The following is a 24,379-nucleotide window of genomic DNA, read 5'->3' as shown; positions in this document are numbered from 1 at the left end:
ACAGTTCGGAGTCGCGGACATTCAGTAATAGTAATAGTAATAAATCACACAGCAATAGTACTGTAACGTTCACAAGAACCAGACGGTTGGGGTCTCAGTTTGTCCGTTTATTTGGCACATAAGCCAGCGGGTTGTTAACTCAGGGGGAAGCGCTCTCGAACTTCACCTCTCTTCAGCCTGGCACACACACAGAACAACCAGGTCCCACCCACCCCTTCCTGTACACCACAACCAAACATGAATCTTAAAGGAACAACAACAGTGTGCAGAGATCACCAACATGTCACTGTACAATAACACTTAACCATCGTTACACTGCCCCCCCAGCAATAAGTTCCTCGTCCCCGAGGGAACGACACAGTCTCTGAGGCGGGGTGGTAGCCTACGTTCCCTCCTTGACCTCCTGAGCCCCTGAGGTGGACGCGGAGCTTCGGGGCTTTGGGGTGGAGAGTCCGAGGGAGGGAAACGCAGCCCCGGTCGGGGGTCCCTCTGAGCAGGGTCACGGACGCTCTGTACACGTCCCTCTGGAAAGGAGGGGAGGGACTGCCCTCTGTAGGGGGCCATCCGGTCTCTGTGCAGCGCTACTATCCTCCCCCTAGGAGGCAACTGCACCCTGTAAACAACCTCCCCTACTCGCTCTAGGACGCTGCAAGGCCCCACCCAGCTGCTATCCAGTTTAGGACACCGTCCCTTCTTCCTCTTTGGGCTGTAGACCCACACCAGCTCCCCAGCATGGAAGTGCCTCCCCTTAGTGGTGATGTCGTAATTCCTCTTTTGGCGCAGGCCTGCCTTCGCCAGCTGCTCTCGGGCGTAGGAATGTGCAGAATCCAGCCGGTCCTGCAGCTTCCTTGCGTAGTCCCGGCCCGGTGGTGCCTCTGGCGCGTCCGGGGGCTTCCCAAAAGCCAACTCTGCAGGAGTTCTCAGCTCTCTCCCTAACATGAGCAGGGCAGGCGTACATTGGGTGGAGTCCTGTACTGCCGACCTGTAGGCCATGAGGGTAAGGGGAAGATGGTAATCCCAGTCCCATTGGTGTTCTGAGGTAAGGATGGCTAGCTGCTGGGCCAGCGTCCTGTTAAACCTTTCCACCAGCCCATCGCTTTGGGGGTGAAGTGGGGTGGTGCGGGTTTTCTTAGTCCCAAGGCGTTCACACATGGCAGCAAATACCTTGGACTCAAAGTTACGCCCCTGGTCACTGTGGAGGGTCTCTGCTGTTCCAAAGCGGCTGAACATCCCCTCCACTAATACATCAGCGACCGTCTCAGCCTCCTGATCTGGGATGGCGTATGCTTCCGGCCACTTGGTAAAATAGTCCATGGCCACAAGAACATAGCGGTTTCCTCTGTCTGTGCGAGGAAATGGGCCCATGACGTCCACAGCTACTCGCTCCATTGGGGCTCCTGCTGGTTGCTGCTGAAGCTGAGCCCGGGACTGGTCCTGTGGCCCTTTGTGTGAGGAACATGCATCACAGCTGCGGCAAAAGTCCTCCACGTCCCTCCGCTGTTGACCCCAGTAATAGCCCTGGCGGAGGCGGCGGAGAGTCTTGGAGACCCCAAAGTGGCCGGAGCCAGTGCTCCCATGGCAGGCTTCCAGCACAGCTGACCTCAGCGACCTTGGCACCACAACCTGCCACCTCTCCTCCCCCGTGGCAGGATCCTTCCAGGCACGCTCCAACACCCCCTCCTTCAGCCTGAGAGCTGCAAACTTGGCCCATAGCCCCCTGGTACAGATGGAAAACCCAGTGACCTCATCCCAAAGGGGTTGCTCCCCCTTCTCCAGCCACTGCAGGACCGGCAGCAGGTCCGTGTCTTGTTCCTGCCGTGCCCTCCACTCCGCTGCATCCACCATCAGAAGAGCCCTGCAGGCGAGCTGTGCTGCTCCGTCTATTGTCGTGAGTTCCCGCTCTATTTCCTCTCGCTTCTCACAGTAACGGCAGCCAGCTGCAGCAAATGGGCGACGAGAGAGGGCGTCTGCGTTAGAATGGTGCGTCCCTGCTCTGTGCTCCACAGTGAAATTGAAGGCTTGGAGCTCCTCCAGCCAGCGAGCCACCTGTCCCTCTGGCTCCCTGAAAGACATCAGCCACTGAAGGGCAGCATGATCAGTTCTGATAACAAATGCTGTGCCGCACAGGTAGTACTTAAAGTGTCTCACCCCCGCCACCACAGCCAACAGCTCTCGTCGTGTGACACAGTAGCGCCGCTCACTCCTGTTCAGGACCCGGCTGAAGTACGCCACCACCTTCTCCCCTTCCGGCCCAACCTGCGACAACACCGCTCCCAGCCCCACATTACTTGCGTCAGTGTCCAGGACAAAAGGCAGGGCGGGGTCAGGGGGGGCAAGGACTGGAGACTCTGTCAGCGATCTGCGGAGGGTGTCGAACGCCTGCTGACAGTCCCGGGTCCAGATGAAGTCACGGTCCTTCTGCAGCAGGTGGAAGAGTGGTGCGGCTATGGAGGAAAAGCCCTTCACAAACCTCCTGTAATAAGACGCCAGTCCTAGGAAGCTTTTGAGCTGTTTCTGGTCTGCTGGTGTGGGCCACTCGGTAATGGTGTGAATTTTTTCCTCCAACGTGCTGATGCCCTCACGACCCAGCTTGTGGCCCAGAAACTCCACCTCCCTCCTCATGAAGTGGCACTTGTCGGGGTGCAGCTTCAGGCCTGCAGCTGCCACCCTCTCCAACACTTGTCTCAGGGCATCCAGGGCAGCATCAAAGGAGCTCCCGTGCACTAGAAGGTCATCCAGGTAAACCAGACACCGTTGCCGTGGGACGCCAGCCAGCACACTGTCCATAAGCCTCTCGAAGGTCGCAGGAGCATTGCAAAGACCAAAGCTCAGGACTTTGAACTGCCATAGTCCCCTGTTAGTGCAGAAGGCTGTCTTCGGTCTGGATTCCGGGGACAGTGGCACCTGCCAGTAGCCACTCCGCAGGTCCAGGGTGGAGAACCAGGAGGACCCGGCTACTAAGTCGAGAGACTCATCAATCCTGGGAAGGGGGTAAGAGTCCTTCTTCGTCACTTTGTTGAGTGGTCTGTAGTCCACACAGAAACGCATCCTAGGACTTTTTTTCTTAGGCACCATCACCACCGCGGAGGCCCACGGGCTATCAGATGGCTCTATGATGCCCGCCTTCATCATTTCACACAACTCTCTGTCCGCAGCCTCCTGATGAGCCAGGGGCAGGCGGCGTGGGCGCACTTTAATAGGCTGGGCATCCCCGGTCTCAATGACGTGCTCTACCAAGTGTGTCAAGCCAACATCACTTTCTTTCAGGGCAAAAATGTCACTAAACTCTTTTAGTACCTGCCATAGACTCTCTTGCTGCTGTGGAGTCAGCCCCTCACAGTTCTTTGACCAGATACTCCTCACTGCTAAGAGCCTCTCCTCCTCCTCCTCCGCTCGCTGTTCTGCTGGCGGGTCTGCAGCGGTCTCTGCGGTGGAGGTGGACGCCGCGGCAGATGCTGTGCAGACCGGGGGAGGAATAAGCGGCACCTTCTTCCCATCAGGGGTTACGAGGAAGCCTTTGCCAAAGTCCAGTACACCGCCAATGGCTCGTAAAAAATCCAGCCCAAGGATGCAGGCGTCCTGCACGTCAGCCACCCAGGCAGCATAAGACACACCGAGGTCCCCCACCTTGAACTGGAACACTCCCCTCCCTCTCATTGGGGCCAGATCACCGGTCACAGTCTTAAGTTGCACATTAGTCGGTTGCACAGCAGCTCCGGTTGGGACAATATCGGGTCGGACCAGCGTTGCATTGGACCCCGTGTCCAGCAGGGCCGTACAGGACACCCCCGCGATCGTCACTGGAACATGGCAAAAGCCGCCAACCTGGGTCCAGCCCACAGCGATGGCCGCACCGGGTGGAGGTGGCGGTGGTGTGGGGATGTCGTTCTCCCAGGCCCGTGTACTCCCGCCTACACGGGCCCGTGGGCGTTTCCCTGAACCGCTGCAAGCTTGGGGCACTGCCTGATGAGGTGTCCGGGTTGTCCACATCCCCAGCAGCTCTGTGGTCGGCGGTGTGGGCCAGCCCGAGGGGAAGGCGACTGCAGCGAAGCCGCCTGCACCAAACTGCACAAGCCCGCTGGCGTCTCCATCTGTTCCACAGGTGCTGACACAGCCCTCACCACGTGTGCGTCATCAGCGCCCCCAGAGGATCCTGCAAGCATCTCCCTCTCCAACGCTAGCTCCAGGGCTGCACTGAGTGTGGCTGGCCGAGCAAGCTGAGTTTGCATACGGAGCTCTTTAGGGCTCAGGGCCTGCAGGAACTGGTCCCGAGCTAACTCCGCTTGCACTGATGGTGGCATGCTGTCATACGCCCTCCGGCAAAGGCACTCGATTTCATGGGCCAAAATGCGGAGGGGCTCGCCTGGCAATCTGCGTCTGTTGTGGAACTCCGACCTCAGCAGCACTGGTTGGTTATACTGCCCGAAGCGCCTCTGAAGTGCTCCGACCAGAGCATTATAATCTCCCCTCTGCTCCTCGGTCAGCAGCAGCAGGCATGCAGCTGCATCCTCACACAGACACAAAGCCAGTTGGAGAGCTTTATGTTCCTCAGACCAGCCAGCTGCGACAGCTAACAGCTCGAACTGTGCGATAAACACTTCCCATGGCGTCTTGCCGCTGAACTTAGGCGTTTTTATATTCGCTGCAGCTTGCTGGGCGCCGCCATGTTTGTTTACATCACGTGACGGCGCGCCAAGCGAGGTCGACTCCTTCCCGCCGGAATCGCGGCCGCTGTGCGAACAGTTCCCGAGCCTAGTCAAACCTGGAGAAAATCCAGCCTCGGCAGACAGCCGCAGCGCCGTTTCCCTCACTCCATGGGCGGGCGAGCGCGGACGAACCTCCCTCTCCTCCGTCTCCTTCTTAATCTTGCCCGGCAACATCCTCGTCTCGTAACGGCAAGCGTCGCCAGCAACAGGGTGTCGGGCGTTCTGGGGTTCTTTTTTCTTTCTTCACTTCTGACACCAATGTAACGTTCACAAGAACCAGACGGTTGGGGTCTCAGTTTGTCCGTTTATTTGGCACATAAGCCAGCGGGTTGTTAACTCAGGGGGAAGCGCTCTCGAACTTCACCTCTCTTCAGCCTGGCACACACACAGAACAACCAGGTCCCACCCACCCCTTCCTGTACACCACAACCAAACATGAATCTTAAAGGAACAACAACAGTGTGCAGAGATCACCAACATGTCACTGTACAATAACACTTAACCATCGTTACAGTACATTCACGTTGTTGTAAAAAGCATGATAATATATTAAGTAATCCAAAGTATTCAGAATACGTTACTGTCAGTGAGTAACGTAACGGAATACGTTACAGAATACATTTTGGGGCATGTATTCTGTATTCTGTAATGGAATACATTTTAAAAGTAACCTTCCCAACACTGCGTATGCGCATGAACAGGGCACAGACATGCCCAGATGTGTGGTGTTCAAAGGAGTGCAAGCAAGGAAAACACACCTTCTGTTTTGAAATATACCAGAGCAGGTGTTTTGCAATGCTAAATGACGTCATTGCATTTAGATGCACCTAGACCCCAGTTGGAGTTTGCACCTTATCAGCTGTTAGCCCATTTGTATGCCTCACAGACAGGCATCTAGTGTGGGGACTGGACTGGATTATCTCTGGCTCATTCTGTCCTCCTCTGATTGTCCGTCTCAGTCTGTCCCAGCTTTGATCATGTTTGGTTTTGGAGTGAGTCAGACATGAAACGGCACCAATGCACAGCCCACACAGATCCTGTACATACATTCAAATCATACACACTCACAAATGCACACACACACACACACACACACACACACACACACACACACACACACACACACACACACACACACACACACACACACACACACACACACACACACACACATGCATGGGGCTTAGTGATTTGCTGTTGCTTCTACAATTGCTGCTAACATGTTTCTCCACACATCTCTTTGTATTCAGGTGGGAGGGCATGTCTCCTTGTTTTCAGAGTCCTATAATGGCTCTAGCATTTAAAGTGTGCCAGTATGCAGTGTGTTATGTGTCAGAGCCCTAATTCTGTAATTCTGTGTATACCAGCGTCAACAAGACACATTTCATTTTTCTCATTGTACTAGGTGAATACAGCAGTCCCTCACTAAAATATTCTTTTAATTCAATTCGAGTTTAATTTCAGTTTTATTTATATAGTGCCAAATCACAACAATAGTTGCCTCAAGGTTCTTTATATTGTACGGAAAAGACCCTACAATAACACAGAAAACCCCAGCAATCAGACAACCCCCTTCAAGCAAGCACTTGATGTCAGTGGGAAGGAAGAACTCCCTTTTAACAGGCAGAAACCTCCAGTAGAACCAGGTTTAAGGAGGGGCAGCCATTTGTTGGGAGGTGACGAGGCAAACAGAGAGCCAGTGCATCATGGGAAACCCCCAGCAGCCTAGGTCTATTGGAACACAACAAAGGGAGGGTTTAGGGTCACCTAATCCTAACTAACTAATCTATATTGTTTTTATCATAAACCAAAGTTTTAAGCTTGATCTTAAAAGGCTGTATGTCTTTAAAACCCAAACTGGGACTGGTTCCACAGAAGAGGGGCCTAAAAGCTGGAGTCTCTGCCTCCCAGTCTACTTTTTAACAGTGTTGGTCAAGTTACTTGAAAAAAGTAATCAGTAACTAATTACCTATTACTTCCCCCAAAAAGTAATCCCGTTACTTTACTGATTACTTATTTTCAAAAGTAATTAATTACTTAGTTACTTAGTTACTTAGTTACTTTTTAAAAACACGATTTACAACCTGAATAGGTGATAAAGCGATAGATCTTTCAGCCCAATTCTACTTTTTCTGCATAATCCATCATACAAAATGTAATCAAATGGAAAAGTCTCTTTTTTTAACTTGTTTTATCAGTTTTAATCTTTTAACTTTATGCATCAAGCAAAAATTTAATTATATGCAACATTCTCTGACTTGAATAAATTAGTTTAACAATTAAACCTATTTTCTGCACATTCCAGCACATAAAATAAAATATTTTTTGTGTTTACACTCAGTCTTTCAAATAGATGCAAGTAAAACACAGCAGAACATAAATAAAGTCAAAGACTCAGCGGTCCTGTTGCTCTATTTTCACCTGTAAAGCAGGAGTGGGGTAGGTGGAGGTTTACCCTGGTGCAGGTGTGCCGCGGTCAGTTGAAGAATCCGCGAGCTTCTCTGTGAGTTTCCCATTACGTCGTTGCGCACTCGGTGCTTGTTTGGAAGTTTAGGGGTATTTTTTCGCTGTAAAAAGAAGTTTTCTTCCCATGCACAACGCACACTAATGTTTTTGTCACTTTTTATGGAAGTAAGGTCAGTACTTCCACGCTTTAAACGCTGCACGCTCATACTCTATCCACACTCGATATGTGATCCATTGTTGATCTGCAGACAGCTGTTGTCACTAACAGCGCACTCGCTTACGTCACTGTCGTGAGACATTCTCGCAAAAAATCACGGTTTTAGTAACGCAGTAACGCAGCGTTCCTACGGGAAAGTAACGGTAATCTAATTACCGTTTTTGCAATAGTAATCCCTTACTTTACTCGTTACTCGAAAAAAGTAATCAGATTACAGTAACACGTTACAAGTAATGCGTTACTGTAATCTGATTACTGCCCATCTCTGCTTTTTAATATCCTAGGAAGCACAAGTAAACCAGCAGTCTGAGAGCAAAGTGCCCTATTGGGGTCAAACACTACTTTGAGACCTTAAGGATAAAATGAGGACTGATTATTCAAGACCTTGTAGGTGAGGAGAAGGATTTTAAATCCTGATTAAACGGAGAAATATGGTGTCTTTCTAGTCCCTGTCAGTAGTCTTGATTCTTAATAAAAGCTGTGTTTGAAAAATGACTCATAGCTTTCACCAAAAACACTCTCATGAAAACTGTTTGCATATTTAGAAGAAGAGGTCACCATTCCTTTCCTGGGGAATAAATATCCCCGACATGCAGCTCGGGGAGCTTAATCTGAATTAGGAAAACTTTCAATTAAAGGAAAGAGTCACATTCGTTTTCAGGTCAAAGTCACTTTGCCTTAACAAACTCTGTTATTCACTTAATTAACATGGATTCATTAACAATTAAGGTGCTCTAGTCCAAGACAGCTACAAACACTCACATTGATCTCGTTCCCTTTTGCATTTTTTACTTCAGGTTCTATTAAATGTGGGAAAGTTCAATAAAATGAGGGATTAATGTTGTAAGGTGCATTTATATATCCATAAATTGATTTGTACAGTTATTTAGATTAACCTTTCATAATCCACAAAGTACTGCTGTTTTTTTTTTAAATGATTTATTTAATAAACAAAAGAACAACAGAGAAGCTGTGAAATCACGAGTTATGTTGATTTTAAGATTTTGTTAGTTTATAATCCTTTAAATGATCACGAAGCATTAAGATTTCTTTAATTTACTTAATATAGTTTCATTATCATTACATCCAGAAAATCTATTTTATTTCGATGGGGCCACATTTACAAGTTGTGGAAATTAAATATCCCTAGCATATATTTCTTAGATAATCATCCAGACCATTTAATGGTCCATGTAATTTACGACCATGTAATTTGACAGCCTTATTTGAAGTTCTTTTTGGGGAGTTCAAAAGTATGTAGCATTACCTTTTTACCTAAGTAGGCCCTGTCTACTTTAAACCACAGAGAAACGCTCTGACAGAACAGCTGATATGAGATTTCTTTTGGAGAAAATTGTGTTCACGCAGGACCACATCTCTTTTAGCAAGGAGCTGATTGGAGAAATAGGTTTTCGAAACCTTTAAGCAAAGGATTTGAATACTTCTTCCACAAACCCACAAAGGGCTGCAGTATCATGCAGTGAAAATGGTTTTCAGAAAAAATCATCTCAGGTATTGTATATTACGAACAGGCCTATTTTCTCCCAAATGGCCACGGCATTATGAAACAAACGCAGCTATTTCAAGTGGCTTCTTGTTAAGATGGGAAGTTTTCTGCAGAATAGCTCCTTTATAAAACATCCCACACCATGGAAAGTGGGCAGGCAACCCCACAGGGAAGTTCTCCTTACCGTGCATCACTGGAGCAAGACAAATCCCCTTGAAAGGACTCTTTGCAGCAGGTGATGGGCTACAGTGGCAGAACGGGAGGGAGAGAGATTGGCCTTCTGTGAAGCGGTTTAGGCTGGCTCGCTCTCTGTATCTAAAAAGAGGCGTCTGCCATGTTAATGACTTACAGCCCATAGTGAGATGATGTTCAGAGTGTGACAGCTGCCTGGGAACCCGCAGCTCAGTCAAAATAATTAAACAGATAAATCAGCTGCTAACGGTTCTGTGCGGACAATAGTGTTTCACTGTAAAGGCAAAATTTATACCTCTGTTGAAATGGCTTTGTTGTTGTCATGCATAATAAGGCCAAAGAGGGGTTTTTCCTAGTATGTTACCTTTTATAATGATAGCCATAATTACACGGGGCAGCTCACATCTGTGATATTGATCAAAGAGAGAACCTGGGCTAAGCTGTTGGTCAATAATCATAATTAAACAGGACGTTGAGGTTATTAGAGTTCTGAAAACTGCAAACGCTTTTGGGAACACTTTTGCCTTTTCCCATAAGATTAAAAAATGTCATCGTGTAACTGTTTTTTTTTAATCATGCCAACTAAACGATTTCAGGAAACTCAGAGTTTTTGTAATCATATTATGTGCCGTCATTTGGGATGATTGCAGTAAAGAATTGCCTTTTGGAAGACATCTTTTTACGTCCATCTGTCATCCATTAACGCCGCACTAATCGTGGAATGACAATTGCACAGAATTGACCATTTAAGTCCAAACTGTAAAAAGAAACAAAACAGAGAGCAGGCTCATGGTGTAGTACAGTATTTATGTTCCTTGAGTGTGTGAATTCCTGTTGGAAAATGTATCGACTGTTCAGATGCGAAAGCCGAAAATGGTAGTGGCGTGATTCATGTCGCGTTGTGCCAGAAATCCAACGATAACGAGATGCATTTTATGACATTTTATAGATGCAAAAATGATAGTCACAAAAACAAACACCTGTCAGCCACATCGCAGAGTGATGAGCAATAAGTGTTTAAAACCTCACGTCGCTGCTGAAGGGAATGTTTAAAGAATATTAGCGTCTGGGCCCGTTTTATCGTGTTATACATTGTGCTTGAAACTGTGCTGTTTATTGAACGTCGGTAAGGCTGTCAGAAATCTCTGTCTTAAAATTCCAGCTAGAAATGTACTGAATAAAAAAGAAAATGAAACAAGCCAGTGTTTGATGGAAGGATCTAAGGACCTTTGTGCAAATATCAATGGGTGCGTGTGCGCTCCTGGGCATGGATGTGTGCGGTTGTGTGAGGTCGTCATGTGGTAAACAAAAGGCGCATCATTAGCACACCAATCACTACTGTGTTTCACTCAGCGCTCCTCTTGCTTGATTTGAACTGTTGCTCTTTTCTGAAAGCCATTACGATCTGTGACAATCTGTCAGACAGCGGTGGTGCGGCCTGACTGTAACAACTTTATTTTGCTTTTCTGAGTGGGAGCTAATCAACAACAGTTATTTAGTTTTGGCTCTTTGACCTCTCTTTCTGCTTTAACTTGTAAAACACTTCATGTTTGTTTTTGCACCAGCCACAGCTTCAGTCTGTACAGCTACTCTGTTTTCAACAGAAAAAAAGGATTTGTCTCCAACCTAACATTTGACAACAGGTTTAAATTAAGTATGCATTAAGTATACATTTTTGGGTCAAAAAAGAGCTTGATATCAATATTCCTCACATTTCCCATTCCCATCAACATCCTCAACACCCCAGTTGGAATTATAGTGGGATTATAGCAAAGCACGAACGTGAAGTGGTTGTTTGTTGTCTTTTTAAATAAACCAGTGGAAAAAATGTAAACTCAACAGGTAGTAGGGTGTGATTCTGCTGGGATTATACTTTTAAACTTTAATAGGTGCATATACACCACTCAAAAACAAAAGAACACTTAAAAAAAAACACATCTAATCTCAATGGGCAAAAGTCATGCTGGATATCTGTACTGGTGTTATGTGTTAGGAGTAAAAGGATGCCACACTGTTTCATTGAAATGAAAATTATCAACCTCCAGAGGGCTGAAAAAATGATGCAGGAGGCTACTATGTTTTGTTTAAATTTCATTACAGCAACTCAAAGTGGCACTCAGTAGTCTGTATGGCCCCCACGTGCTTGTATGCATGACTGACAACATCAGGGCATGCTCCTAATGAGATGATGGATGGTGTCCTCCCACATCTGGACTAGGCCATCACTGAGCTCCTGGACAGTCTGAGATGCAACCTGGCAGCGTTGGATAGACTGAAACATAAAGTCCAACAGTTGTTCTATTTCATTTCAGTCAAGTGAGTGTGGGTGGCCAGTCAGTTCTTTCATGCTCCAGGAACCGCTTGCCACATGAGGCCGTTCACCAGGAGGAACCCAAGCTCGCACCAGTGTAGGGTCTGACCATGTCACCAGAGATCATGTAGAGATCTACGCCTCCCCAGACCATCAGTGAGCCACGATCAAACCCTTCATGCTGAACCTTGTTACAGACAACATAACGGTCTCCATGGCTCCTCCAGACCCTTTCACATCTATCACCTGTACTTTGGGTGAACCTGTTCTCATCTGTGAAAAGCGCAGGGCGCCAGTGATAATTCTGGTGTTCTGTGACCCCGCTACTTAACTCACCAGATCAGTATCCCAGAAGTTTAACTGAGTCGATGCTATACTCTGATTAAAGATTTTTCTCTTCTCTTTTTTTGAGTAGGTCATGTTTTCTTTTAATCTACGCTGGTACAGCCTATTTTTCTGTGTTCTTATATGTTCAAACAGGCATGTGGTTGGTATGCGTGTTTTCTTTTCAGCTCAGCAAACTACACTTTTCATATACACACATACCCAAAACCCAGAAGATGCAAGTGAAATACTTTATTCAAATCGACTAGCAGAAGGAACCTCATGCTGCTTAGAGTGCATTCAATATAATCACCATGACCACCGAAAGTTCAGTTTAGTATGGGGTACGTGGGGCTTGAGAGGAATGTTTAGTAAGCTTCATATTTTTGGGGGAAAAAAAGGTGTTTGTCTGTAACTCCCATGCCCCCACACCTTTCAGAATTGAGTGAGATGCATCTAGATGTTTGAAGCAGTCCAAACTTAAACTTTAATGTCTTCCAGGTGAAAATGTTCTCGCAGCCAGCTAACATAGAAAGTGTATTGTATTGTATTTAAAAAAAAACATCAACACAAAAACCAAAAGACAACAAAAAAGGCCTGCGCTGCCATGAGTTGCTGCTTCTGCTATTGAAACGATGAATGATGAAATGATGAAGCACAATATAAGAAGTCCAGTTTGAGTGCAACATGAATTTGAAGCCTTATCAGATCTAAAAACAGGCGCCAATATTTATGCTGAAATTTGGCCAGTTTTACAAAAACACTCACTGTCTCTTACTCAGAAATGACACCATGAGTATAGTTTACATTAGCAGCCATGCTTGCTACTATTTTGCCCTTTTTAAATATCTTGCCAATTAAGGGACTGGCATTAAGGGGGAAGCGGACACTCTTTTGTATTTTCTACCCTGTGTGTGATATTTTTTATGTCTCGTATTTACTCTGTGACATATGGATGACACCCAAGGAAAAAAACACTTATTTAAACAGTTCAGTAAGAAGATATTGAACTACTTTTTGCTCACATGCTGGGTAAACACTTTTTATTTAAATAAAAATCTTTTCTTTGAGTCCATTTTGCAGCTCCTGTTAAATGTCCAATAAAGACATAATGCTTTCGACTCTTACCTGCAGGATGCTGCACTACACTGAGCTATGCTCGACCTCTTTGCCAGAAATACTTACATATTATTTTCATACAGCGTTTTGTGTTGGTGATCTAATAATCAGGCTTTAATAAGCTAAATAATAATAAGCTAAACTGTACTTGGAAGTTAAACCTGCTGCCTAGACATTATTGTTATGATCTGCGGGCGTAGATTTTTGTGGAGAAAAGGCCCCAAATGCAGACTCGCAGGCAGGCAGAGATCAACAAGAAACGAGCCATTACAAAACTAAGGCAACAACACAAAAAGCACAAGGCAACTAGGAAGCATCTACAAAAACTAAACTGGGAAGAAACACTAGGAGCACTGCAACTGAGAAACACAGAAGGAAAGTAAAATGTTGATCTGACAAGAGATAAAGGGAGACAGAAGATAAATACACAAGCAGGTGACGAGGGGGAGTGGAGGCACATGGGAACACAGATGAACTCAATAGTAGTTAACGAGACAAAGGAAGCAAAACTCAATACAAAACACAAGGGAACATAGGCTACAAATAAAACAGGAAGTAACAGCACAGAGACTGAGATTAGGACACTCAGACGGAGACACGACTGACTTCACAAGGAGACACAACAGGACGAAACAAATGCAAGAGACAAAGGAAACAGTAGGAGAAATAACTAAATATAAGGATAATATACACACAAATAGACTAATACAAGGGAGTTGATACAAGACAATGGCGCACAGAGGGTGACAGAACTTAATGATCATCAGGCACGCAAGATAAGGGACTAGCAAAGTAAGATGTCAATAACAGAACAAATGGACGCGGACTATACACAGACAGAAAGGGATACAGAACTGACTACATACAGGGGACACTAGGGGGGACACAGAGACAAGACCAAGGTGAACAGAAAACAAGAGGAAAATAACTAAGCCAGGAGACTAAGAAATAAAGACAAGAGTGACTAAACTAGCAGACACTGAAACTACTAAACAAAAGTTCTAGGAATAATACATGAAATGAGACTAAACATTAAATAAACCAAGAATCAGCCTGAAATATAAGACCAGAAACACTGGAACAAAGGATCCAGGACCACGACTGTTGTGTTATCAAAGGTATTCATCCAATAACCTCAGAGGAACAGTTTCATCTTCAGGCTTTTTGATGTTCTCACTATCAGCTACTAATCAGGGACTTGTCTGTTTTGCCACGAGACTGGCAGTGTTAAAATGTGTGAGAGTTAAACTTTGAGCACTTTGTGAATGTATTTGTGCAAACACGTGTGTGACTGTTGTTCCATGGCTGTTTCCACTTGGTTGTCTGCCTGTGCCAACGCATGTGAATGTGTATTCATGTGTTTTCACCTGCGGCTGAGGCATAAAGAAGCGTGAACGTCAACACGCTTTTTTGTTAACACTGAATGAATCAGGGTGTATGAATGATTATGTATGTAGCCATCTAAAAGCAAAGATATTAGATGACTACCTCGCTTAAATGCGACTGTGTGGTTTTGTGTTTTGCCAAATGCATCCTTTCCTCTTTTTTTACCCTCCTGCTTTGATTTGTGTGATACTTGATCCTCTTCTGATAAAAAACTACAGCCTCTCAGAAAGTCTAGCCCGCAGCTGCTCCGACTCTCATGCTATCCTCCATCTTCCGCCCTTCTTTCCTTTCACACTCACCAGCTTTTATGGAGGCAATAAATAACCTTGCTCTGTCTCCATGTTTAACTTAGGGTTTAGAGGCCAGTGTAGTGGGCTCCGTTTAACATTACACTTTACAAAAGCAGGGTTCATCAACGGGCCATCAAAGATCCTTAAATCTAAATCTAAGAACAACTTAATTTCAACATTTTTGACAAAAGACAAGAAAATTTCATGTCTGGGCATCTAGTCTGTGGATTTTTGTTTCTACTGTACCAGCTTTACAAAAGAATTGAAATACTTCACGGCCTCTGGTCAGAAAAATATTGTGTTGTTGTAAATGGTGGTCATATTTCCCATTAATGCTCTTTGCAGCTGCAAGTCTTAACTGGAATTATGTTGTGATTGCAGGAATGGGAGAAAGGTGTGTTGTTTGATGAAATCAACCATCAGCGGGTTAATGAAGTGTGGCACCGCTAGGCTTACACCTGTAGATTTAAATACGTCAGTATAAAAACACAGGAGCATGAGTGAGATGCTTGACTGGAAGTGATTAAGAAGGTACTGTCTGCTGCTTAATGTGCTAAACGGTTCCTTACAAAAAAAGCAACAAACGTTGGTGTGAGCGGTTCATCTGCACTACCCTCGTCCTCTAAAACATCAGGTGTAATCATGCAAAGTTTCGTTGAATGTTGATTTCATGCATCTGGCATGCATGGAGCTGATGGTTAGGCCAAACTAAAATACACTAAACTTAAAGTTGTAGTTAGCAAATATTTCCAAGGCTGATTCAGTTATCAATTTTAATGTCCTACTTAATCATCTGATGTTATCCTCTTAAATTCCTGACACAGAAATCCAATCCTGATATTTTGAACCCAGCAACATGACCTGATAAGTCAGTAGAATAGCTGAATTTTTCTTTTAGTTAAGCAACAACTTGAGAAGGTATTTTAAACTAGGCTTACTACGCCCTTGTATTGGTATATAGTTAGTATAGTTAGTAGTTAGTATAGCAACAGAAAAAACACTTAAAAATGTACCTTCTGAGTTTTCAGGCAAGAAAAACAACTTCTTTAGATTCTTCCAGATGTAGGTTATTAGTCCCTTTGGATCTGATGAATAGTTAATGAAGGAATTCTCAAGGTTGCCCTTAGAAGAACCCCTAAAGGTTCCTCTAAGGTCTTTATTTTTAAAGAGACTCGATTAAGCCAGGCTAAAACAAACACAAGGAGTGTTCCTGAGATGGATAGACCCTTATGGAAAACCAGCACAGCTAAGTGAACGCGAAACCCGGAGAAAGCTGAGGCAACTCCCATTAATTATGATCTATATGTGTTTTAGCAAGGATTAACAAGGCAGATGAAGGAAGTGGCGTGTACTTCTGTGATCATTTAAAAGCCCTCATGGATCTGAAAGGCAAACACAATTTCCACACTGGAGGGCTGCAAGCAGAATCCCAGAATGGAGGGGAGTAAGGCTTTTCCACCACCATATATGGTTTCATCCTGGACTTCCTGCCCCATTGTTGAATCTCCCCTGACTTCAGTATATGTTAAATAATTCAGCTATACATGTTTTGTGCTCACTGGAGTCTAATACAAGGTAGTTACTGTGTTTTACACCCTCATATTATCAACCTTAGACTGTAGCCCATAGTAATATTGAGCTCATGACTGTTCATTGACTTTTAATGACAAAAATGTTTTCATTTCACGATCATGCTTTTACACCCAGGTGCTGCATTCCTGCTTATTTACAAAATTTTGCAGAAACATAAATTCAGTGCATCTCTTAGAAGAACAAAAAGGAATAAAGGAACAGTTCGCTGTTTTTACCTTTGCAGTGTGCTATCAATTACTTCTTATATTCCTGGTAATTAGAAGGTGTTTATTCAGATTCAGACCTAAGTGCATCTCCTAAAGTTAAATACTAATTCGTTCACCCCTTTCTAAGTACCTGTGTGATGGAGGTGAATAATACTCGTAGTATACTCGAGGTTTTTGCACTTTGGAAAAATAACACAAGGCTTTGTCTGTATGTTCAACATTTTCCTGGAGTCTTCATTGCTCACTCACTCATGTTTATTGAACAGCACGTTTTTGTAAGCTGCTTTTATCTGAGTTGATGTTGGATAATTCACATTAGTAACCACTGGATTGTTTTTCTTGGCCATCATGCTTTAATTATAATGCCGTTGGTGTGTTTTCAGGCAGCCGTCGGTTGTATTGCTCTGCTTTACAGCACTCTTTGCATATAATTTGCTCTTGGTTAACATCACTTGCCCAAAATCTTCAGTATTTCCAAACAACGGATGATCTGCTTCAAGGGACACACTCTTCGCCTTCTGCCGTGCCAGGCATTGCAGTTTTGCTGTATATCTGTCTGAATGAACTGGCACATGCAGGCGTGTGGTCAGGCAGTGATTTAGGGAGCGCTTGATTGGCTTTTGCTTTGCGTTCCATTGGTGGAACACACATTTTCAGTATTGCTTGATCATGTTCATTTATCATTTTTGGGAAGCCAAAATCATAATCAAGAATGAAATTGTCTTTTTTTCTCCTTTTTTTTTTTTTTTGCCTGTCCCGTTTGGATCTTTAGCCATCAGAATTGTTGTCTTAAGGCCAAGAAAGATGCCAAGCGGACTTATTTTACCAAGTGGATCATCATGGCCTTGCCATATTGGTCCATTTGATTGACCTTTATTATAATTATGTATTTATTTTATTTTCGTTTTTTAAAGGACGGGACAGACATGACTGGGGGATAGGACAGGGAGAAAGAATGAAAGAAAGAGAGGGAGAGAAAGAAAAATAGAGGGGAGAAGAGACGGTGAGAAAGGGGGGACGAAAAAAAAAGAACAACAAACAAAACACCTGGATCACCTGTATGGAGATAAAAAACCAGAAGAGAAAACAAACAAGAAAGAAAGAGCAACATAATAAAAACAACACCGTCACAATAAACTAGCTAACGGTAGATAACAGTAGATACTAAATATTACATGTTATTGTTTTTCTTTTTTCTTTTTTAATTTCACCTGTTGAGAATGAAAAAGAAAACAAGCACAAGAAAACGAGAGCAACATAATAAACAACATCACGATGATATATGGGAATATGACAGTAAATACTAAATATTAAACATTATTGTGCAGCACGTAAGATCGACAGCGCACAGTGTGCTTTGAGGTAGGAGCCAAAAAGGGTGTAGTTTGTGGGTGTGATCACCCGTGTGTACACCTGTGAGCATGAACGCGCTTGTATTTAAAGGTTCCTTCATGTAATGATCTGCTAGAGGGTGTGGGGGGGCCACAGCTCCGTCCTCCAGGGCATGAAGCAGGTATGAAGGAGATCAAAACTCCAGACATCCAGAGGCCCCCAGAACACAAGAGACCAAGGAAGACCAACAGAGGGGCAGCCGCGCCACTGTCCCAGTAAGAGCTGAGGAGAGTCCCAGATGAGGGCTCACTCAGCAGCCGCGGAGCAGAAGCCAGGGGGAGTTGCAGTGACGCGCCCGTGAGCTCCGCCGGCAGCCAGCTGTGCCAGAGTGACCGAGCCCCAGGCTGAGAGGCCGAGGGCACCCCACCCCCGAAGTGGCCCGAGCGAGCCCCAGGCTCCTGGCCCCGACAGGCCGCCACCAAGGAGTGAGCCGGTGTGTACCTGGACGCCCATCCCCGGACACAAAGAACCACCAACGCACCGATGTCTGAGGGAGTCCGCCACTGGCAGGGGAAGTGGTGGTGGGGGGAGATAGGCCTCCATACCTTAGAGGGCCTGAGATGTCCCCAGAGAGGTGGCGTCTGATACCCAACCTGACATATGGACACAGACATACAGACACACACAGATACAAACATCCATTCCCACCCTCATGCTCTCATATGCACTTACTCCACACTCAACCAACGTGGAGACAGACATAAATAGACGCTGTACACACGATCACACTTCCCAAGCGTACTCTACGAACCGGGTCTAGGTACCCTTACCCCTGGAGGGGGGAACTGCACCCAGACCCAGGTGGTGTTACCCTTTTCCCTGGGGTGGGGAGAAGCAGACCGCCCCGACTCCGCAGCAGGGAGGCCCCACACTCCAGACCCCAACTCCTCCTCCTAGCCCCCCCTGCTCCAGCAGGTCACAGAGAACGGGGTTGTGTGAAGACTCCAAACCTCCCTCCACCCGCTCATTGTAGTGTTGATGCATGTGTGTTGTAAGGTGCATTTAAAACCCAGGAGGGCATGGAGCTACCTGCCAGAGAGCAGCAGGTAAGCGCATGGTCCCTCCTGCTAGCCCTCAATGTCTACGTGTATTTAAAATTGAGAGGTGGGCAACGACGCCAGGGGTGAGGTGTACACCCTGATGGTCTTTTGGAGTCCGTGTAGCGTGCCCACCCCCAAGATCCTATATGTATGTGTAATGAGAGTGTGAGTAATGTGAATGTCTAAGTTGTGGGATAAAATTGAGGCAGAGGCAGCCAGAAGGGGACAGAGGGGTGGTGCCTCCCCTGCACCCTGGTGACACACCCCTACTCCAAGGCCCTGCATGTGTGGGTGGTTGTGGTGGAGCGGGAAGAGGGAGGCAGCTGGAGATGGGGACGGAAGGAAGGGAGGGGCAAGTGACCCCTCCCTGGGGCCAGCTCCCCTGCTGACCCCAGTAGGCACCCCCATACTCTGCAACCCTCCAGGGAAAGGGGGGCCCAGGCCCCTCCGGACCGGGGCCTAGTGCAGCAGCATCGCCCAGCTCCACAGAGCCCAGGACAGCCCACCCGACCCGACCTCAGAGAAAACTGCACCCAACCCACCATCCACTCATCTTCCAGACTACACAAGACAATAGACGCCAAGGCTGAGATCTTCCCCCACCTCTCCTGTATGTCCCCCTCCTTTTATCTGAGTTGATGTTGGATAATTCACATTAGTAACCACTGGATTGTTTTTCTTGGCCATCATGCTTTAATTATAATGCCGTTGGTGTGTTTTCAGGCAGCCGTCGGTTGTATTGCTCTGCTTTACAGCACTCTTTGCATATAATTTGCTCTTGGTTAACATCACTTGCCCAAAATCTTCAGTATTTCCAAACAACGGATGATCTGCTTCAAGGGACACACTCTTCGCCTTCTGCCGTGCCAGGCATTGCAGTTTTGCTGTACAGTGGGGCAAAAAAGTATTTAGTCAGCCACCGATTGTGCAAGTTCCCCCACCTAAAATGATGACAGAGGTCAGTAATTTGCACCAGAGGTACACTTCAACTGTGAGAGACAGAATGTGAAAAAAAAATCCATGAATCCACATGGTAGGATTTGTAAAGAATTTATTCGTAAATCAGGGTGGAAAATAAGTATTTGGTCAATAACAAAAATACAACTCAATACTTTGTAACATAACCTTTGTTGGCAATAACAGAGGTCAAACGTTTACTATAGGTCTTTACCAGGTTTGCACACACAGTAGCTGGTATTTTGGCCCATTCCTCCATGCAGATCTTCTCGAGAGCAGTGATGTTTTGGGGCTGTCGCCGAGCAACACGGACTTTCAACTCCCGCCACAGATTTTCTATGGGGTTGAGGTCTGGAGACTGGCTAGGCCACTCCAGGACTTTCAAATGCTTCTTACGGAGCCACTCCTTTGTTGCCCGGGCGGTGTGTTTTGGATCATTGTCATGTTGGAAGACCCAGCCTCGTTTCATCTTCAAAGTTCTCACTGATGGAAGGAGGTTTTGGCTCAAAATCTCATGATACATGGCCCCATTCATTCTGTCCTTAACACGGATCAGTCGTCCTGTCCCCTTGGCAGAAAAACAGCCCCATAGCATGATGTTTCCACCCCCATGCTTCACAGTAGGTATGGTGTTCTTGGGATGCAACTCAGTATTCTTCTTCCTCCAAACACGACGAGTTGAGTTTATACCAAAAAGTTCTACTTTGGTTTCATCTGACCACATGACATTCTCCCAGTCCTCTGCTGTATCATCCATGTGCTCTCTGGCAAACTTCAGACGGGCCTGGACATGCACTGGCTTCAGCAGCGGTACACGTCTGGCACTGCGGGATTTGATTCCCTGCCGTTGTAGTGTGTTACTGATGGTGACCTTTGTTACTTTGGTCCCAGCTCTCTGCAGGTCATTCACCAGGTCCCCCCGTGTGGTTCTGGGATCTTTGCTCACCGTTCTCATGATCATTTTGACCCCACGGGATGAGATCTTGCGTGGAGCCCCAGATCGAGGGAGATTATCAGTGGTCTTGTATGTCTTCCATTTTCTGATGATTGCTCCCACAGTTGATTTTTTCACACCAAGCTGCTTGCCTATTGTAGATTCACTCTTCCCAGTCTGGTGCAGGTCTACAATACTTTTCCTGGTGTCCTTCGAAAGCTCTTTGGTCTTGGCCATGGCGGAGTTTGGAGTCTGACTGTTTGAGGCTGTGGACAGGTGTCTTTTATACAGATGATGAGTTCAAACAGGTGCCATTCATACAGGTAACAAGTGGGGGACAGAAAAGCTTCTTACAGAAGACGTTACAGGTCTGTGAGAGCCAGAGATTTTCCATGTTTGAGGTGACCAAATACTTATTTTCCACCCTGATTTACGAATAAATTCTTTACAAATCCTACCATGTGAATTCATGGATTTTTTTTTCACATTCTGTCTCTCACAGTTGAAGTGTACCTCTGGTGCAAATTACTGACCTCTGTCATCATTTTAGGTGGGGGAACTTGCACAATCGGTGGCTGACTAAATACTTTTTTGCCCCACTGTATATCTGTCTGAATGAACAGCTGTGACTGGCACATGCAGGCGTGTGGTCAGGCAGTGATTTAGGGAGCGCTTGATTGGCTTTTGCTTTGCGTTCCATTGGTGGAACACACATTTTCAGTATTGCTTGATCATGTTCATTTATCATTTGTGGGAAGCCAAAATCATAATCAAGAATGAAATTGTTAATAAAAGTTGTGAAGCCCGGCATGCAGTATTTCCTCTGCTCTTTGTCACACTGTAAAGCCTGATTTAGACTCAGCTGAAGCTTTGTAGAGCTTACAATGTAACCTATGTAAGTGGCTGACTTTGTTGCTAGTGTTTATGCTACTGTTAGTGTTAATTATCTTGTAGTGATGTTGTTGTGGGGTTTTTTTGGAAGCAATCACATTTGTCCCACAAGTTTTTGCACTTCTTAACACATTCGTTCCGATAGTTTCAGCAATCTCCCTCCAAGAGATTGCCGACATTTGTGAGTCTTTACATTGTTGCGATCATTTTTATTCCTTATGTTGAGACGATGATTGTTTTTCTTTAGTGTTTTTGTTCTGTCGACATGCTGTATGTTCCGTCATAGGGTCTGCATTTATGACACAGCTATAATGTAGATTTCCCACTGAAGCATAAATCTCTGGTATGTCTGTTGATACCAGTGAACTCAGCTTGTGTGGGTCTTTTAATTCTTGTGCACAGCCACAGTTATTCCCGAGTTCATTTTTGTCTTATCTCCAGGACAACTGAGATCAACCAATGGTTGTTCAAGCTGGTATGAAAAAGCACATTCTTTACTCAGGTAATTGAAGAATATAATGCAAAGTATTTGATTAGTGATTATATGTAGACTTATTTCTATGCTGTACTTAAGAGCAGTACTGTATTAGTGTTTGAGATATATATATATAAAAAACACCCAGCACGCCCCTGCGGGCGGTTTAGCCTTCAAGCTCGGGTCCTCTACCAGAGGCCTGGGAGCTTGAGGGTCCTGCGCAGTATCTTAGCTGTTCCCAGGACTGCGCTCTTCTGGACAGAGATCTCCGATGTTATTCCCGGGATCTGCTGGAGCCACTCGCCTAGCTTGGGAGTCACCGCACCTAGTGCTCCGATTACCACGGGGACCACCGTTACCTTCACCCTCCACATCCTCTCGAGCTCTTCTCTGAGCCCTTGGTATTTCTCCAGCTTCTCGTGTTCCTTCTTCCTGATATTGCTGTCATTCGGAACCGCTACATCGATCACTACGGCCGTCTTCTTCTGTTTGTCTACCACCACTATGTCCGGTTGGTTAGCCACCACCATTTTGTCCGTCTGTATCAGGAAGTCCCACAGGATCTTAGCTCGGTCATTCTCCACCACCCTTGGGGGCATCTCCCATTTTGACCTCGGGACTTCCAGGTTATACTCGGCACAGATGTTCCTGTACACTATGCCGGCCACTTGGTTATGGCGTTCCATGTATGCCTTGCCTGCTAGCATCTTGCACCCTGCTGTTATGTGCTGGATTGTCTCTGGGGCATCTTTACACAGCCTGCACCTGGGGTCTTGCCTGGTGTGATAGACCCCAGCCTCTATGGATCTTGTGCTCAGAGCTTGTTCTTGTGCTGCCATGATTAGTGCCTCTGTGCTGTCTTTCAGTCCAGCTTTGTCCAGCCACTGGTAGGATTTCTGGATATCAGCCACCTCCTCTATCTGCCGGTGGTACATACCGTGCAGGGGCCTGTCCTTCCATGATGGTTCCTCGTCTCCCCCCTCTTTCTTGGGTTTCTGCTGCCTTAGTTATTCACTGAGCACTCGGTCAGTTGGGCCATCTTCCCAATGTATTCTTGGATGTTCGTTGTCTCATCCTGGACTGTGGTGCTGACACTCACCAGTCCCCGGCCCCCTTCCTTCCGCTTAGCGTACAGCCTCAGGGTGCTGGACTTGGGGTGAAACCCTCCATGCATGGTAAGGAGCTTTCTTGTCTTTATGTCAGTGGCTTCTATCTCCTCCTTTGGCCAGCCTATTACCCCAGCAGGGTACCTGATCACGGGTAGGGCGTACGTGTTGATGGCCCGGATCTTGTTCTTACCATTCAGCTGACTCCTCAGGACTTGCCTGACCCTCTGCAGGTACTTGGTGGTTGCAGCTTTTCTAGCAGCCTCTTCATGGTTCCCATTCGCCTGCGGGATCCCCAAGTACTTGTAACTGTCCTCTATGTCTGCAATGTTGCCTTCTGGTAGTTCAATCCCCTCAGTTCTGACTACCTTCCCTCTCTTTGTTACCATCCGGCTACACTTCTCCAGTCCGAACGACATTCCAATGTCATTGCTGTATAGCCTGGTAGTGTGGATCAGTGAATCGATGTCTCGTTCACTCTTGGCATACAGCTTGATGTCATCCATGTACAGGAGGTGGCTGACAACTGCTCCGTTCCGTAGTCGGTATCCGTAGCCAGTCTTGTTTTTTTTTTTGTTTTTTTTGTTTTTTTTTGGCCTGTCCCGTTTGGCTCTTTTGCCATCAGAATTGTTGTCTAAAGGCAAAGAAAGATGCCCAACGGATTTACTTTACCAAACTGACCATCCCAGCCTTGCCGTAATGGTCCATTTGATTCACCTTTTATTGTTTATTTTATTTTCACTTAATGAATACGGGACAGACTTGACTAGGGGAAAGAAGGGGAGAAAGAAAGAGGGAAAGAGAAACAGCTGAGAAGAGGGACGGGGGAGAAGGGCAAAAGACAAAAACCAACAGAACGGGCAGAGAAAAAAAAAATGCATATATCAATCACCTGGGTCACCTGCTGAGAAAGAAAAAAGAAAGCAAGCAGAAGAGAACAAGAGTAATAGAATAAACAACATCACAATGATATATGGGAATATGACAGTAAATACTAAATGTTAAACATTATTGTGCAGCACATAAGATCAACAGAACACAGTGTGCTTTGAGGTAGGAGCCAAAAAGGGTGTAGTTTGTGGGTGTGATCACCCGTGTGTACACCTGTGAGCATGGACGCGCTTGTTTTTTGTTTTTTTAAAAGGTTCCTTCATGTAATAATCTGCTAGAGGGTGTGGGGGGGCCACAGCCCCGTCCTCCAGGGCGTGAAGCAGGTGTGGAGGAGATCAAAACTCCAGACATCCAGAGGCCCCCAGAACACAAGAGA

The sequence above is a fragment of the Rhamphochromis longiceps genome, linkage group LG19 (genome assembly GCF_057381845.1).
Source record: "Rhamphochromis longiceps isolate RC_006_pf linkage group LG19, R_longiceps_female_GT1.1, whole genome shotgun sequence".
In the NCBI taxonomy this organism is placed as follows: domain Eukaryota; kingdom Metazoa; phylum Chordata; class Actinopteri; order Cichliformes; family Cichlidae; genus Rhamphochromis; species Rhamphochromis longiceps.
Note: the sequence above shows the minus strand (reverse complement) of the source record.